General features: G+C 37.7%; 1 long non-coding RNA gene across 1 annotated transcript in view; it reads left to right on the top strand.

The window, feature by feature from the left end:
• Window positions 1-1649: 1649 nt before the first annotated feature.
• The window catches only part of LOC118763124, a 12509-nt gene continuing 7670 nt past the window's right edge, over window positions 1650-6488 (top strand). Inside the window, exons 1-2 of the long non-coding RNA XR_004998881.1 lie at window positions 1650-1661; window positions 1924-1931. This is a non-coding gene — a long non-coding RNA (uncharacterized LOC118763124). The remainder of the gene's footprint in view (window positions 1662-1923; window positions 1932-6488) is intronic.

Raw genomic sequence — 6488 nt, 5'->3', positions numbered from 1 at the left:
CACACTCATTCACTCACACACATGTACTCGCACGCACACACACACACTCATTCACTCACACACATGTACTCACACACACACACCACACACACACACACACCACACACACACATATATATGTATACAAACAGGGAAAAAGACAGATATATATATATACACATGCAGATATGGGTTTGTGTATGTATGTTTAAACACACATAAATAGGAGTGTGAGTATTGCTGCGTATATATATGTGTGTGTGAGTATGCGCGCGCGAGTGCGCATCCGCCTGTGCATCAGTACTTGAACAAGTGCGTGGGCATATGTCAGTTCGTAACGGCTGTGTAGCCTGTGTGAGCAGTTAACTGTATGCGTAGGAGTAAGTAATAAATAATATACTTACGCGCACACACGCACTCCTACATACAGAAACACGTTTTCTGGCTCTGTATTATTTATTACTCACAACACGCGCGCACATACGCGCACGCATAATTCAATGGCCTCAATTTCAACGCATACGCACGTACTTTTGTACAAGCTAACAACGTCTCCTCTGCGTGGTTACTCGAACTTCTAGAAATAGCAGTCACATTTCTTTCAGCCCGACCTACTATCTAAAGAAGAGAGAAAGGAAATACTAGATAATGTACTCCTGGGTAAACTATACCGCAGGAAAGGGCAGGATGATTAATAGAGGAACGTGATCGACAAAGGTTATGTTGGAGTTAAGCAACGTAGGCAGGTTTGTTTTATATATATATAGTAGTAACAGAAAAGAGGAATTTCGATAATCCCCACGCGGTGAGTTGTAATGTATATAAGAAATTAAAAAAGGAAAATACGCACACTTACATAGTTTTAATATGATTTTTAATATATCTACCGGTTTCGCAATCGCTATTCATGATATTATGTTTTACTTATTTGAATATATTTTTTTTCCTTAAGAAATTTTGTCCATTTGTGTGTGATGAAATTCACACACACCACATATATATATATATATATTATATATATATATATACATTATATATATATATATATATATATTATATATATATATATATATATATATATATATATATATATATATATATATATATATATATATATATATATATATATATATATATATTACTAACTGGCCTTCCGGTCTGTACGGTGTTGAAATGTATTCATAAGGCACCTACTGGCATCTATTGTAATGCCTATTTTCCTTATAATAAAAGTTGTTAAAAATTATTTAAATATTGCATAACACAATTTTAGAAATTTAATTAGACTATCTAAATACAGAAAGTAATATATATGATAAAAGAGAAATGTATTGTACAAAAATTATAAAACATTTGCAGGACTTCAATATATACAACGTTTTAAACTTCTTTCTTTAAAGCATGTATTAAGAGTTTCTGTGGGTTTCCTTCTCTTGAACGACTTAAATACAACTGATTATGTGAGAAACAGCCCTTCTTCTAGATGGAGACCGACAACCTACAGTGTTTGATCTTGGGAATTATTAATGGTCAATGGGGAACTGATTCTCACTGGGAATTGCAATGGTTTGAAGCGAAAGGGGATATCTGTTGGTATTAGTGGTATTCTAGGTAAAAATACAATGTCTCTCTTACCACATCGTGTGAGGATTTTTGCTTTGATTATGTGAGGCTGTAGTTCAGTCACAAGCATACTTGTATCATTGCACAATCTTGGCTGATCCAGGTTTCTGAGAAGCATGATGACTGCGCCCTTCTTCAATTCAAGGTTGTGTGGCGGCATACCGGACGACGAATTCATCAAATAAGGAACAGCATCGTCCTCGTCAAGAAAATTAGTCGATAGATTTATAGATATCGCTACCTCCAAACCCACTCCATTTCACTTGCTTTTGCCCCCTAACACCCTTTCTATCTGTGTCACGTATTTTTTTCTCTAGAGAGAAAAATAGGTATAGGTGGTGAGAGACAGATCATTCAGAGAGAGAGGGAGGATAGTGAGAGAGACTGAGACATAGAGAAGGACATATAGGCAGAGAGAAAGCAGAGGTGAGGCGTCTCACTTGTTTTGTTTTCTCCGTAACCCTCTTTCTCTGTCAGTCTCTGTGCTTTTTTCTCTTGAGAGAAAAAAAGGTAGAGGTAGTGAGTGTGTGTGTGTGAGAGAGAGAGAGAGAGACATATACAAAGAGAGAGAGACACACAATCAAAGAGAGAGATAGAGAGAGACAGAGACAAATACAATCAGAGAGAGAGAGAGGGGGGAAGTAGTGAGAGAGATAAAGAAATAAATAGGAACATATAGACAGAGAGAAAGCAGAGGTCCGGCGGTGACTTCAAAGGGATAAATGTAATGTATAAACCTAGAGAAAGCTGGAGGTGAATTGAGTGATAGGTGGAGTATTTTTTCACTCTGTAAAAAGCAGTATGGCGAAAGAGACAGTACGTGGATTGCTAGAAATTGGAACCAATACACCACCAGCTTGGCCATCCCCAATCCGTTTTCGGAAAATAATTACACAGTTAGCTGCGGAATTCTTTTATTCTTTTATTTGTCTCAGTCATTTGACTGCGGCCATGCTGGAGCCACACCTTTAGTCGAACAAATCGACTCCAGGACTTATTCTTTATAAGCCTAATACTTATTCTATCGGTCGCTTTTGCCGAATCGCTAAGTTACAACATCGGTTGTCAAGCGAATGTAGGGGGACAAATACATTCGCAATCATATATATATATATATGTATGTATGTATGTATGTATGTATGTATGTATGTATGTATGCATGTATGTATGTATGTATGTATGTATGTACTATGTATGTATGTATGTATGTATGTATGTATGTATGTATGCAAGCATGCATACATGCATGTATGTATGCATACATGCATGCATGCATCATACATGCATCACCACCTTCAATCCGTTTTCAGAAAATAAGTACGCAGTTATCTGCGGAATTGTCAAATTAATGTAAATGACACGAAAAACCTGAAATATTATCAATTTTAGTTAGTATTTTCAGCGGTTAACGTACAAACTTTGTTTTTTTTAAGGATATATATATATATATATATATATATATATATATATATCTATCTATCTATATATATATATATATATATAATATATATATATATATATATATATATATAAACGGCAGTTTGTCTGTCTGTGTGTCTGTGTGTCTGTCAGGTTGTACCCTCACCCTGACCACGGCTTTCAACTGATTCTGATGAAACTTGACACACACATAGCCCAATGTCATAATTCAAAACTAACGCAGCGAAAATTTTGAAAAGTTCCCCCAGTTTTGAAAAAAATCGATAAATTCGACATGGGGTCGAGAATCTAAGCTGTTTATATGCAACACATTTTCTGTCGGGAGACAGCTAGGAACATCGTATACATAGAAGTGTTCGAGTGAAGAGAAGACGTTGCAACCTACACATGCGCCTTCGTTCCCTAGAGGGAAAGAACTAGATTGGGATTAGTCGTTGCCTACTAGGGGCTCTTACATATAATGTATACACACACATACATACAAACATACATACATACATACAACATACATACATACATACATACATACATGCATGCATGCATGCATACATACATACTACATACATACATACATGCATGCATGCATACATACATACATACATACATACATACATACATACATACTACATACAAACAAACATACATATACGAGTCAGCATGTAGTCAGTGACTTACACGAAGGTGGCTCATAATAGATATGAAGTCGTCTTCTTATCGTCTAAGATTCGATTTTTGCACGGATGTCTAAGCAGCTTCATTTGAGGACAGCACTAATCACCTGGTGATTGGGGAAGTTCTTGAAAGGATGAGCTAAAAATTGCCCGACGTTTTCTATCTGGTCAGTTTAGCGCGATTGATGGATATCCACCTTGCATCAGAAAATCAAGACGTACTGCACTTGTTCGCGAACTGAATCGATATAACATACATATAGCTGAGGGTTTTTTTTTTATCTTTTCAGAAATTTGACATGAAAACTGCGTGTTTTGAGATTTTTTTTTTTTCGAAAATACCCACTGCTTCCAGTACTTGCTTTCTGTATCGGGGGCACTGACAAGCATTGCGCTTTCAATTAACTTCTTATATTTCACAGGCCTTCAGTACAGTCCTTAAATCGTAGTGATGGTTTCTGCTGGGGGCGCTTACCGCAAACAAGTTCACTGTACAGCATCAGGATTGGAATCCTCCGATCATTCATCCGAGCAAGGTGTTCTGTTCAATGTAAATGGTGATTGTGCCCCATCGCCTCAATTCTCTGGACGTCGGCTTCCCCAAGACCTCTGTGTTTGGAGTCTGCAAGGACCAGCCAACATTCAGTATGAGTCTCAGACATTTCTGATAGAAGCGTTCATGATGCCTATACAGGTTCAATGCCTCACACGAGTAAAGAAATGACGTCAGCTTTCACGCACGATACACAACTTTTGTTCGTGATGCTGTGTTGGCACGAGACACGAAACTCAAGACCCTGAAGCAATTTGATGTCTTCTGAAGCCTTAAGGGTTTTTCATCATTCAAGGAGCAAGAACAGCTGAATATGCCGCCCAAGTTGACAAAATTTTCAGTACTGTTCCTTCAACTAAAATAGACGGTTTCCTGGCGCAGATTGGAATATTACAAAAGACTTGTCCTAGATAATGTTGAGTCCAAATACCTAGCAAGATGTAGAAATATGATCCATGAGAATTTGCATATCTTTCACTGTGTGAACTATTAAGTCGCAATCATCAGCATAAAAGAGGTCACGAATAAGAGACCGAAAAACTTTTGTATTAGCAGTAAATCGATGCAAATTGAAGAGATGCCCAGAAGATCGACACCTCACATATTTATCAGAAGAGCAATCCACAGCAAAAGTATGAATGGGAGTAACAGCAAAATATAAGGAAAAGATAGTTGGGGCAAGAATGTCACCTTGCTTAACAGCATTCTCTGTAAGAATGGGCTCCGCCGTGCCAGCACCGATATTGACCCATTCATTCATCCCATTATGATATTATTTAATTATCGATACAAAGTCATCCGGGCAAAAAAGTTTGCAGAGTATTTTCCACAAGGAGACCCTATTCAGAGTATCGAAGGCTTTGGTTAAATCAAAGAAAACCTGGACAAAATCCAAATTCTGTTCATAGCACTTTTCCTGCATCTGTCTTGCTGTGAAAATCATATCTATTGTTCCTCTACCAGAACGGAAGACACATTGAGATTCGGAGAGGAATCATTTACAAATCATTTAGACGAGTAAGAATACTTGCCAGAATCTTGCTAGCAGCTGGCAGTAGAGTAATAGCTCTATAATTTCCTCACTTAATTCTGATTTCCTTTCCTTTATAGAGAGGAAGGATAATCACATCCTCTCAGTCCTTGAAAACTGAACCATTCACAAGACTACTCTAATAAGCTCGTAAAGATTCTGTGTGATACGACCACCACCAAAACTAAAGACATCTGCACAAATTCCGTCTTTACCAGGTATTTTACTTAAACTCGTTTTACTTATCATTGTTATTACCTCGTCTATTAAGGGTGCTGAGTCCCAGGAGCTGATGACAGGTCTTTGCTGAACAGTATCGATTATCGCATCATCTCACGGCTTACAAGTTCTGAAAAATGTTCGTTCCAGTGACATATAATTTCTGCTGATATAGCAAATATGGTAGAGCACTCGTTGGAAAGCTAATGAGCCGATGCAGAACTCTTAGTCCCATTAAATTGCTCCCTAAGATGGTATAGCTTCTTGCTGTCAATTGCTTCAGTGGCAACTTGAATATCACGTGCAAGATCTTCACATCAAGTGTTCTGCACCCTCCTGAGTGATCGCTACAGTAGGGATTTTGTGTTCTGATGATAGGTAAAGGCCATATTCTGCTGCACAACTGATGGTCTTTGTGCAGTAATACACAGTGGGCGTTGCGCTTCGCAGATTCCCGTCTACGATTCTCCCCCACTACTTCTGCTCGTGATCAGAAATATGCATATTGTCAGCCACCAAAGGACATGCTCAACTGGTAAAGGTCAAGAAACTGACAAGTAAATAAGTGGTATTGAGCAGAATATATGCTGTAGCTCACCTTTTATACCAAGGCAAAACATGTTACATGATAGCATTTCCAATCAGTTAAGATCAAAACCCATGAGAGCCACTCCCTAGCACTGCTATAATGATTATTATTTTATGTTTGACTTTTGCTTTACATTTGTACAAGTTGGCTCCAAGTCTCACCCAGAGACTTCAAGAGACAACAAGTTGGAAGTTCATGTTGGTGTTATGCCTAGGGTGCCATATATTTGGCTTCGTACATAGTGTTGTTCTAGAGAATGTTTAAGAAACCATAAGAAAATTGTGTTTGTTTTAAAACTTGAGATTACATAGAAAGTATTTTGCGTAGGATATGAGCAGTTCCCATGAGCACTATCTTTTGAATTTCTGCTATTTTGGGGTTTCC

Source organism: Octopus sinensis, linkage group LG4 (genome assembly GCF_006345805.1).
Source record: "Octopus sinensis linkage group LG4, ASM634580v1, whole genome shotgun sequence".
Taxonomy (NCBI): domain Eukaryota; kingdom Metazoa; phylum Mollusca; class Cephalopoda; order Octopoda; family Octopodidae; genus Octopus; species Octopus sinensis.
This window is presented reverse-complemented; position numbering and strand designations above follow the sequence as displayed.